Source organism: Aulonocara stuartgranti (assembly GCF_965226115.1).
Source record: "Aulonocara stuartgranti genome assembly, chromosome: 11".
NCBI classification, from domain to species: Eukaryota; Metazoa; Chordata; class Actinopteri; order Cichliformes; family Cichlidae; genus Aulonocara; species Aulonocara stuartgranti.
The window spans coordinates 16798962-16811545 of NC_138947.1; positions in this window are offsets into that span (position 1 = coordinate 16798962).

The following is a 12584-nucleotide window of genomic DNA, read 5'->3' on the forward strand; positions in this document are numbered from 1 at the left end:
TGCCTGAGTTTGTATACTGGGGCCCATTCATGGTCACAGATAACTGCTGGGTGAGCATGGCCAGAACCTCAGGAAGCTGCCACTCACACAGCTATGTTCATTCCCTTGACTTCTGTTGCACCACTTACTCTAATTTGTCATTTGTCTCTTGCAGTATCAGATAATTTGGATTTCATTTTAATTAAATTATTTGCATCTGTTTCCTGTAAAAAGCCCCAATAGAGAGTTGTGTTCTCTCCCCAGAAGAAAATGGGCAGTGTGATGGTGTGTGACCACCAGCTGCAGAGTGTGCAATGGTACAACCAAAGCTGCAGCAACCCGGTTGACCCCACTGTCAACTGGGTTGACACCAAGCTGTGCATGTACACTGTTTGGAACAAGCGTGTGATGGATGGCTACACATCACCTCTGCCAACTGAAACCACTCCAGGGATGATGGCATGAATGGGGAAGCAGAGCGACACATTTATCTGCAGATAAAAGCACTATTATAAATACAACTCCTGCTCTTAGGGATTGGATCAGTGACTGATCCAGTCCAGAAGCTCCCATTCCAGTCATTTCATATATATGTATTTGGTACAAATGATCACATATATTTCCTCAGCAACTTTTCCACAGCTAAGTGTTGTTCACCAGCATAAATCCACCTCTGTTGTTATGTAATAGCAGCAGTAAACTGGACCTGTGATTTATACAAATGACAGTGCGAGTTTGTTTTGGTCCATGAGGAGAACATTACCCTAAAATGAAAGTTATGTTGATGCTGTGAAAAACAAAAAACAGATTCAATATCATAAACTTAAAGCTGTGCTCGTCAATACTTATATCAATAATAGATCAAAGTAAATGACAGTTCTAATTCTGTAATGTGTAATATGAAAGATGGTGCCCATAGTGAAGCATCCAAAGAGAATTATAACCCAGTTCCGCTCCCTCGGATCAACATTTTTTTTTATTTATGTTTTTTACAGTCCATAGCATTTGATTCACTTTCCCATTGCTGTAGTTTTAAACTGAAGCACACAGCTTTTTTGATCTGATAAATTCACACTGCACTACCTTTCTTGTGCTAAACTGCAGGCAGACAAACCGACTGGTGATTATAGTGGAACATTTAGCAGCTAAAGAGCCATATATTTTTCTTACGGAGTTAAAAGAGGAGCAAATGTTAAAATTACATTTGTCAGGTGGTTGGGGACATGATTATACATGCATTATAATGTTCTTCCATTTGCTGGCTCTGTAACTGTACATATTGCACTGTTAGTCATAATAATGATACTCCATCCCACTGTTATATCTCACTGCTGGAGCTGTGGTGCCACAACTGACCAACAAACGTAATTTCATGCAATTGTACCAATTTAACACTTAATAATTTCCAACTATTAAGTAAACATAATGTCATTAAGAGCAAGCAGACATTTATGTTTTTGACTGAAATGTACTTTGTACTTTGAAAACAAACTGTACAGTTACATGTTAAAAACTCTGCAATTATATTTATGACACTAAAATCCAATTAAGCGAACCTTACTTTGCCTGATAATGAGGTGTGCAGCACATTATGCAACTGATCCAAAGGCAGTAACATGAAGCACCACTAGATGGGGGTAAAGCCCAGTAATAAAGAAGCACACACAGCAAGAGAGAGAGAGAGAGAGAGAGAGAGAGGGGGAGAGAGAGAGAGAGAGAGAGAGAGAGAGCTTGTCAAAGTGTGGACAGGTGACCTGAATCTTACATTCCTTGCAATGTTTTGCCTGAACTCTGATCTGGCATTTGAGCTCTGTCAAGACACCAATATCTCAGAAATATGTACAGCCATAAACACGCAGCTGCAATGCAACATTACCAAGACACACTGAGAACAAAGAAACTGGAGAACACATGGGGGAGTTACAGGCACACACACATACACACAAAATACACTCACAAAGACACAAGTACTGACACAAAATCAAACCCACACACGCACGCACACTTACATGTGAAGTGACTGACAGCTGTGTCCATAATCACCCAGGCAGTTGAACATAGGGGCCACTCTGCCATCTGTTCTTAAAATTTCCCTCCCGTTGCTCATCCCCCCCTTCCTTCTCTTTTCCCACCTCAGTGGGACACAGAAAGCAAACTGAGGGGCTGACTTTGGTAGCTGAGATGTCACTTTAGAAAGCAGTGTGATATTAATTGCATGGGGATTTGAAGCCGCTGTTTGTGTTTGCTTCTTTCTTTCAATTTGGATAGCCATTGTTCGTAATGTTGGGGGATTTGACTGAAACCAAATTGATGTAATAGCTGCTATGTCACTAATTGCCTTTGTAATTGATACAATAGAAACTTCACTTATTCCCTCAGGCTGGATACTCAATATAGCAAACCTCAAGCCCCATGGGATTTCACACCAAATATATTTTAGGTGGTTTTCTACACAGAATGCTAAATAACATGCAGTCTGTAGGCTTGGAGTCTACCTACCCCCAAACAAGGCGTGGTTTCTGGTGTGTTTTGAAGATCTGAAGCACCAAGCATCAATAATGATGCTACCTGAACTCTCTGTCAACTGAAACAGATTATCATATGTGCTTTTGCAAACACCCTGCGCCTTCTTTGTAAACTCCAGTTTCAACCTTCAATTTTCTCTTCAAATAAAGAGAATCAAGGTCTTTCAGTAAGATTTAACGGGCATATATACAGAGGGTTTACGTCATTAAAAGCAAACATTAGGCTTGGCTCGGTAAACTCATGCAACAGAAAAGATAATACAACATTTTTCATGAGCGTCTACTAACAAAACCTTTTGCATTAGAATATTTTCAGCTAATGACTACTTCACTGCACCCTAAATGTGGCAGGTCAAAAGTTAAAAAGTTAAAAGTGTGTTTTTTTTTTAAAAAAAAAACATGTTGAGATATTACAAGGTCCATCCATCCATTCGCTTCCGCTTATCCTTTTCAGGGTCGCGGGGGGCGCTGGAGCCTATCCCAGCTGTCATAGGGCGAGAGGCGGGGTACACCCTGGACAGGTCGCCAGTCTGTCGCAGGGCCAACACACAGGGACAGACAACCATTCGCACTCACATTCACTCGCACATTCACACAATGGCAATTTGGATTTTCCAATTAACCTATCCCCTCAAGCTGCATGTCTTTGGACGGTGGGAGGAAGCCGGAGTACCCGGAGGGAACCCACGCAAACACGGGGAGAACATGCAAACTCCACACAGAAAGACCTCGGCCTGATGTTGGAATTGAACTCAGGACCTTCTTGCTGTGCGGCAACAGTGCTAACCACCGTGCCACCGTGCTGCCATATATATATGGCATATATTACAAGGTCAACCAGCTAAAAACAACATCAACCTTAACGTGACACAGATTTACTGTTAATGGGTCAAATAGCCTCAGGAAATGTACTTCCTTTAAACCACTTGCATATAAATCTCTAGTAGAGCAGGAATGCCTGAAATATTATGCTGGATAAGAGCCAAATGCATCTTTTAAGGTACAAATATCCATATTCTATCCAGAATTTAACAGTGCAGAGAATCCACAGCAATGCTAGCGACTATGGTAAGGGACAGGGACTATGGTAATTTATGCTAACTGCTAATGTAATTATGCTAACATCTTCACAGTCACAAAGCTAATGTTGTGATGTTTAGCATCCATCTATTCATTTTCTTCCGCTTATCCAGTTCAAGGACCATATTTACCATTTATGTTTAGGTTTAGCATTATTTTCATTAGTGAGTCGATGTGAATGCAGGTACCTGGTCAGAAACTAAAGGAAAAATTCAAATTTGGATCCAGCGAGGCAAAATAAAAAGTTGATGAATATCTGTAATTATGACATCGTTTCATTCCAGAGAGAATGCCTGTAAACTAAGCAGCCACTTGTCATCTATGTAGCTCTCAGTTTTGTTTGTATCACAATCACTGGGATTTGCAAAATCACACAAACAAACACACATACATAAATAAAACTGCATAACCAATTCCTACCATGGCATAATGCAACTAACTTTAAAAGTAGCAAAGTTGTTTGCTGTACAGAAACATACTTGAGATCTTGGAGTTTCCTGGCCTGAAGAGGTCAAATGCACCTTCCTGTTCTCCCACTTAGAATTTAATAGGCCAACACAATCAGAAGTTGTGCAGGTAACATAAATATCACTGACTGATTAACAGACTGTGGAATTGTTTCTCTAAGCCCAGTTAGCTCTAATATGCATACCTTTATTAATAGTTAACCATTACACTTGTCTTTCCTGCTATACTCCCTGCTACATTCTATAAATTATTTCCCAATTTCAAAAGGTCCTCCTTACCTCCTACTCTCTCTCGGGGCTTTCATAACTCATGCATGCAAGGCTGGCCCACATTGAAAACAAATATCATCTTCAACTGCCCAAACACTGTGGTATAAACTGATTAATGAGGGAATTAAAATGAACAATGATTCATATGGGGGAATCTTTTTCCTGGGGTGTGACAGAGTTTATCAGTGGTGGGTACAATATCTGTAGAGTAAAGGAAGACTTCTCTCTCCCTTGCACTGTTTCTCTGGCAAACTGTCACCATCACTCATCGCCAGCTTACATTCTCTGCATTCCCCTGTGGCACCTGGCTCCTGAGAAGCAAAAAGTGGCAAACATGCACTGAACTGCACATTCACAAACTGAGAGAAAGTGCACACTGCACACACACCTTCACACTCACATCCCTCCATCATGTAATTACGCTTCCTTACAACTGACAGGTCTTTTTCCCAGAGATGTAAATGAATATGGTAAGCTGACATGGAGTGCATTAGCACAAGCCTGTGTGTGTACATGTGTGTGTGTGTGTGTTTGTTTCCTTGCACTAGACTAATGGCTCATTGAGAAAAGCATAGGCCAAGTCAATCATGCTGGATCTCTCCCTGTTGCCCCATTGAGACCTTCGGCTCATCGGGGGAGATAATTAGTCTGAAGAGCTTTAATGATGCAGGCCTAATAGCTACAACGGCACACTAAGCGGCAGCAGTGTGTCTGTGTGTTCACATCCATGTGTGGGCTGTGGTGTGGGCAAAGGTGTGGGACGTGTCTCCAAGAGTGGATGAGTAAGCGAATAAGTGATTAAAATCATGTTTTGTTAATGCATATGTTTGTGTGTGTGAATGGTGCTACTAAGGGAGCTGATGGGATAATGAATGTTGTGGCTATCAGTCTCCAACCTGCTACACACACGCATACACAACATCCCTCACTCAGCTTTTCTCCCACTCCCTGCATCATTGTTAGCATGACAGTGAAGCAGGGAGTTCGCTTATAGCCTCTGAAAAACACAACCCTTACACACAAAACCACCACCCTGGTGTGTGTGTGTGCGTGTGTGTGTGTGTGTGTGTGTGTGTGTGTGTGTGTGTGTGTGTGTGTGTGTGTGTGTGTGTGTGTGTCCATGTGAGAGAGGCAGACAGACAGAAAGATACATAAACATTTATACTGGAATTTATTGTGAATTTAAATGAGCATGTGCACATGAGCAGTTTAGTAAATGCTGCTGCAAAGTGCTCTGCAAATAAATGAATGAATACATAAAAGCAGAGACTCAATATTCAGGCTAGAGTGCTAAAAGAATACTACTAAACACAAGACCTGACAATCTGAGTGTTCCTAATAATCATTTTTTAAATCTGTGTGCACCCTAATAACTTTAATCATTGTTTTTAAACAGTTTTATAGAAGGTAAAACCAATGCAGTAGGACCCAAAAACAGCAAATACACAACTCCTGACTAAACCCAGTTTAATGCTAAGTTTTAAGAATTCAGTAAAAGCTACAACATAGACAAACAAAAACAGTAAAATATACTTCCATCTCAAAGCCACTGTTTCTCTAAAATGATAGACAATGATATTTATTATTCACACTGTTATCGATTTGTTTTCCCCTAGAAAAGCAATAAAGTGCGACCAAATCTTGCCTCAAATAATCCAATTTAAGCTGCAGGGAAAACCTATTTAAAATTCTAAGATGGAGGGTATGACAAATCATTGAGCCAATGCTCCAGTGAAGAGGTTTCAGATGTATTCAAATAATAAAGTTTCTTTGCAAGCCGATATAAAACTGTTTCTAAGGAAAAACAATATCTCCATGTGTTGGATATGCTCAGCATGGGTTCAAGTTGCAATATTACATCACTGCTTTGGCAAAAAATTCAAAAACAATTCCCGCACTAAAAATTTACTTATTATTTTCACATTTGTTTATCAGAGCACAAGAGCACAAACAAAAGCCTCAATGTGGTTTTGTGTTATAAAAACCAACTTTTCTTCAGATGAAAAGAATAAAGCGAGCAATAACTGATCATATTTGTTTTTGTGCATGAGGCTGCAACTGCACATATGAAGTAATGGAAGTGCATCTAGTGATCACGTATTGTCTTAAACTGGGACGTGGAAGAAAGAGATCAAACAGTGATCACTCTGCTAATGCATTAGTACACCTATATAGGCCCACACATTCAGTGATATGACAGACATGGATTTCAGTAATTGCTTTTCTCAAAAAAGGAAGCACTGCATACAAAAAGGCAAACCCCGCAGGGACTGCATTTGAGTTCACTTGTAATCATCACACACTTCTGTAAAAAAAAACACAAAAAAACACATTGCACTAGACTGGTGCCGTTGCCATGGATACACAGCAATGCATTCAGCCTTTTTACGATCTTATACAGTGGGGCAAAAAAGTATTTAGTCAGCCACCGATTGTGCAAGTTCCCCCACCTAAAATGATGACAGAGGTCAGTAATTTGCACCAGAGGTACACTTCAACTGTGAGAGACAGAATGTGAAAAAAAAATCCATGAATTCACATGGTAGGATTTGTAAAGAATTTATTCGTAAATCAGGGTGGAAAATAAGTATTTGGTCAATAACAAAAATACAACTCAATACTTTGTAACATAACCTTTGTTGGCAATAACAGAGGTCAAACGTTTACTATAGGTCTTTACCAGGTTTGCACACACAGTAGCTGGTATTTTTGGCCCATTCCTCCATGCAGATCTTCTCGAGAGCAGTGATGTTTTGGGGCTGTCGCCGAGCAACACGGACTTTCAACTCCCGCCACAGATTTTCTATGGGGTTGAGGTCTGGAGACTGGCTAGGCCACTCCAGGACTTTCAAATGCTTCTTACGGAGCCACTCCTTTGTTGCCCGGGCGGTGTGTTTTGGATCACTGTCATGTTGGAAGACCCAGCCTCGTTTCATCTTCAAAGTTCTCACTGATGGAAGGAGGTTTTGGCTCAAAATCTCACGATACATGGCCCCATTCATTCTGTCCTTAACACGGATCAGTCGTCCTGTCCCCTTGGCAGAAAAACAGCCCCATAGCATGATGTTTCCACCCCCATGCTTCACAGTAGGTATGGTGTTCTTGGGATGCAACTCAGTATTTTTCTTCCTCCAAACACGACGAGTTGAGTTTATACCAAAAAGTTCTACTTTGGTTTCATCTGACCACATGACATTCTCCCAATCCTCTGCTGTATCATCCATGTGCTCTCTGGCAAACTTCAGACGGGCCTGGACATGCACTGGCTTCAGCAGCGGAACACGTCTGGCACTGCGGGATTTGATTCCCTGCCGTTGTAGTGTGTTACTGATGGTGACCTTTGTTACTTTGGTCCCAGCTCTCTGCAGGTCATTCACCAGGTCCCCCCGTGTGGTTCTGGGATCTTTGCTCACCGTTCTCATGATCATTTTGACCCCACGGGATGAGATCTTGTGTGGAGCCCCAGATCGAGGTAGATTATCAGTGGTCTTGTATGTCTTCCATTTTCTGATGATTGCTCCCACAGTTGATTTTTTCACACCAAGCTGCTTGCCTATTGTAGATTCACTCTTCCCAGTCTGGTGCAGGTCTACAATACTTTTCCTGGTGTCCTTCGAAAGCTCTTTGGTCTTGGCCATGGCGGAGTTTGGAGTCTGACTGTTTGAGGCTGTGGACAGGTGTCTTTTATACAGATGATGAGTTCAAACAGGTGCCATTCATACAGGTAACGAATGGGGGACAGAAAAGCTTCTTACAGAAGACGTTACAGGTCTGTGAGAGCCAGAGATTTTCCTTGTTTGAGGTGACCAAATACTTATTTTCCACCCTGATTTACGAATAAATTCTTTACAAATCCTACCATGTGGATTCATGGATTTTTTTTTCACATTCTGTCTCTCACAGTTGAAGTGTACCTCTGGTGCAAATTACTGACCTCTGTCATCATTTGTCATATCTCTGTGGTCGGCATGAAGCTGGACACTCTGGTGACAGTGGCAGAGAAAAGGACATTAAAGAAACTGCTGGACATTATGAACAATGCTGGGCATCCTCTGCACACGGCCATAAACAATCAGAAGAGTCTGTTCAGTGACAGGTTGCTTCTCCCCAAGACAAGAACTAACAGACTTAAAAACTCCTTTGTCCCACACGCCATCAGGCTGTTTAACTCCTCTCTGGAGGGGAGAGGGAGGGGAAACAGGAGGACAAAGGAGGGGGGAACAACTAAGCTGTAGTGCCTCTTCACCTCACTGTACAATACTTTTGTAAATAGTCAACAGTGCAATAGACTCAATACTTGAAATGTGCAATTCACTTGTATTTTTATTTTTTATTCCTATTTATTCTATTTATCCCCTTTGTATATTTTATTTATATTTGTTTCTGTATTTATATGTGTGTGTGTGTGTGTGTGTGTGTGTGTGTATATATATATATATATATATATAACAATTCTGTAACTGTAACTTCGGTCGTTGCTGTGCTTTTTTTGGAAGTCGAATTTCCCAGAGGAACCCACCCGAGGGATTAATAAAGTTCTATCTTATCTTATCTTATTTTAAGTGGGGGAACTTGCACAATCGGTGGCTGACTAAATACTTTTTTGCCCCACTGTATTTCTAATGCAACATTCTTTCTCTGGTAGGTTTGTTAACACTTCTGTAGAAAACCAGAACGTGTTGTTTCATGTTTGTAAGTGTGTCCCGAAGGGAAGAAAATGTACATGTGCCTTTGAAATACAGGGAAAAAAGCTTTACCTGAAGGCACGCTTTACATCAACAAGGCAGAAAATACATCCATCAACAAATATGCAACATGTTATTGTATGAGCTGCTGAATACCACAGCAATTAGGTAATTTCATACCTTCCACATACACAGACACACAAACTGTGTCACACGCACAGCACCACATACATAATGGTCCGATGGTTAACACCAGGTAAGCCCGACAAACTCCCCTGAGCTATGCTGCGGCTCTCTGAAAGGTCTGTCACAAAGAAGTCGACTCATATATCACCGCAAATCTGGAAAGTCCCGACCTGCAGAAAAAAAGACATCCACGGAGGACTGGAACTGCCACAAATTGTGTTCATTTTTGAAAGTTAACAAAAGACATGTTCGACAAATGATTGTTACTCGTGATTTCAGGAGTTTTTGAGGGGGGTGGTCCTGCTGTAAACAACATTAAGTTGACAGTTTGTTGGAGAAAGACACAGTTTCTGTAGTAAAATCCACAATGGCTTTTAAATCAAACACTCAATATGTAATTGAACACTTTGAGTTTTTATCCAATGGGTTTTTACAAAAAACCTCTAACTACTTAGGAATTATAACCACTGTTAAAAATAGTCTGCCATTCTCAGAGACTCATAAAAATGGATCTATTAACTGACAAGTTCCATGGCTTGGTGAGGCCTTTTCCCCAGTTATATGTGCTATATATTACTATTCATTCAGATGTCTTAATGTGCCATAATCCAGTCTGTAGCAGTTGATTTAAACAAATAACCAATAGGTGTAGACTATAAAAAGAATAAGAAAAGATGCCAATGTAAGAATAAATATAGTAAATCCTTTCCCAAATTATACAAGTTTACCAACTGCAAAACATCTCTCACAAAATGTAAAACAGCACGTTCCACAACATTTAAAATGAATTATCTGAGTGTGCATTCGGATTACATTTTTGCTGTTTTGATTTCTGATTAAAAAACAACAACAACAACAACAACAACAAAACAGGCATCTTGTGACAGCCAGATAAAAGATGAACATGCTGAATGAGATATTGTTGATTTGGGTTCTTTTTGCTGATAGGAAAAGATAGAAATTTACTCAGTTGGGCTGTTATTGTAGGCCAGTTCAAGCAAATTTCCTGTCACAGAATAACAATCACATCAGCATTATTTGTGTTTCACATCTATAATGCAGCATATTTGCAGCAGACTGCGTTTTCCTGTGATTTTATTGTACAACTGTGCCGCCATGTTATCACCGATAACAGCCGACTTCTATTTATTTGATATAAACTGCTACTGCTGTTGCCACAAGGGTAAATTGCACCCTTTCCTGTGCAACAATAGCTTTCCATTTGGAAAAGTCTGTTCCCCTGGGGGCTAAAACAGCAAATATAAAATCTTTCATGAGCTGGGCATAGATTGAATCAATAATGTGCCACATCTTTTGCCAGCAGAGCAAATGTTACAAAGAATATACAGATTTATAGACACAGTGCCACATTCATGATGGGACAAACATCCAGGGATATGACCCTGACCTTTTTCATTACCGCAGCCAAAGGTCGGATGCTTTGTTGGCAATTTTCTAAATTATTTTGCACAATGAAGCATAAAGAAAAAACACGCATGCACACTCTGAGAGGAGGGTGGGGTGTTGGGCAAACACAATTAGCAAGGAATGTTAGACCCCACCCGGCAAGTGGTTAGAAAAATAGCTGACACTCATACAGTTTACAAAATTTAAGAAGAGACAGCTTCACAGAGCACAAAGGCTGTGACTAATATGTGTAGGAAGAAATATATACAGTGCATTTATATTCTGTGGCATGAGAAATGAGACGGCAAAGCAGTGCAAGGAGCAGGTAGGAGAAACTGTGGAATGCAAAGTTAAATAAATGACTCTAACTCACGCTTCTTATAATATTTGAGAATCTGCAAAATATCTCCCAAATCAAAAAAGAAGAAAAAACCCTCAGTCTTGCATTTATATACAATGCCCTTTCCCCCCTCTATATGTGAGCTTATGCAGAGCTGTGCCCTGTGATCCAGCATCAAATAAAGTAGAACGGTCTAGTAAGCTGATAAGGATGTAGCTGGGAGAAATACCAGTGACCTCACAGTGCACTTACATACAAACTGGAGATGGCGAGAAAAGAAACCTTAACAGTGGTAACACACTGACACAGGAGCTGCAAGTGATAAACACTCCTGTCTTTTCCATTGCTGGCAGAGACCCTCTGGCTCTGTAATAATAAGGGCTCTCTCTTCACTAGGAAGTGAGTATTTTTTTTTCTTTTCCATTGAGGTAAAGGTAGTGGGAAGGGTCACAGCTGTGAAAGAACATAAAACAGGCTGAGACTGAAAATGGAAAATAGGGTATAAATAATCCTATCCTCGTCTCGCTCAACACCGTTGCCCTTGCTTAAAAAAAAGTGACACACACACACTAAATCCTTTTTTTGAATATGGTAGCAAGATACACAAGACAGAATACACGAGTGTAAGAAAAGGAGAACATGCTTGGATACGATTGCAAAGCTTCATCGGTAAGTCAGCAGAGCATATAGTAATTATAAGGTGTAAGTTACTCTGATTGTCACTGCTATTATTGTTTTACACACAAGAGCAGCAAGCAGTTTTCAGTGTGAGTGTGTGCATGTACATGTGTAATGGAAATGGAAAGAGGAGATATAGGAGAGTGATGGAGTGATATAAGCTGGCATTCTGCTGCTGGGTGATGCAAAAGCAATCACTTTTACTGCGTGTTTGGCCTCAGGAAAGTGTGTGTTTGTGTGTGTTCTATATGTATCTGCAGTGAGTGTTGAGCAACAAGGTCAAATGGGAGTCTTTCATTATGCTATACAGGTCCACCTCCCTCCAGGTGTGTATGCCATATCAGAAGCTCTGGTTTAGCACACACAAGTACAGTTTCTGTGTGCACTGATGTGTTTTTAAGTGCAGACGATCACTGAAAACACAAGTGTGCAAGCGCGCGCGTGTGTGTGCGTTACTCTCCAGACAGCTGCCGTGCTGTAATGTTAGCCAATGGGAGGAGCCTGTAGAATGTAAAGAAGTTCTCAGAGGAGAAACTCTCAACAGCTGCTCTTCAGTTCCTTCGGGCTGTTCTCCCTCTTTTGAACAGCAACTTTCTTCTCTGATCCTCTCTCTCGCTTTCTTTCTCTCACTCCCTCCTACTTTCTCTCTTTCTCTTGACTCTTTCCCAGGGGATTTTTTTTTTGCTCTCAGCAGTTCTTTAACCCCAGCAAGTATGTGTAAGAATATACTAACAGAGCTGCCTTTTAAGTATTTTAAAACATTACTCAGTATTTCAGTGTGTTGGAAAACTAGTCTTAGTGCAGTTTATTATGAGTTTTTACTCTAAAGATAATCTGTTTTATAGGTTTTAAAATGGAGGCTAACTGTGGGTTATTGGTGTGATGATAAAGATGTAATTATTAGGTCAACGAATATATACATATGCCAAAAAGATTAACCAAGTAATAGCCTTGTTTTAACAAAAAG